Raw genomic sequence first — 503 nt, 5'->3', positions numbered from 1 at the left:
GCTATTCAGCCTATTCTTTTTATGGAACAGGTTTGATTATAGCATTTTCAGTCATGAATGCTCAAATTAGCTGTATTTCTCTGTCTATCCATATGTTCACTTCATATCCAGTAAGCCATCCAAATCTGATATTATAATAATTTTGAAGAAAATATAATATAAAATAATATAATAATATAAAAATGTTGAAGAAATTCAGAGAAAAATGGTTCTTTACCTTAAAACGGTGAAGAAAAGCTGGATTCTCTGATACGATTCCTCTCTTCTTTCTGGAGACCAAAGAATTGCTTCGATAGTCAATCTGCTATGCTGATGCATTTCAGATGCAACATTTCTCCCAGCTGAGAGAGATACATATTCGGAGAAAGATGCTGCAGTTCTTCACCCATGCTTTTGTCCTTTTGTATGTTAGACGCATTACACCATGTCAGGCTCCTCTTCCTGGAATCATTATTTATCCAGTCCTTGACAAAGTGATAAGACTCCAGACATTTCTATGGATG

This window comes from Alligator sinensis, unplaced genomic scaffold (genome assembly GCF_000455745.1).
Source record: "Alligator sinensis unplaced genomic scaffold, ASM45574v1 scaffold2004_1, whole genome shotgun sequence".
NCBI classification, from domain to species: Eukaryota; Metazoa; Chordata; order Crocodylia; family Alligatoridae; genus Alligator; species Alligator sinensis.
Note: the sequence above shows the minus strand (reverse complement) of the source record.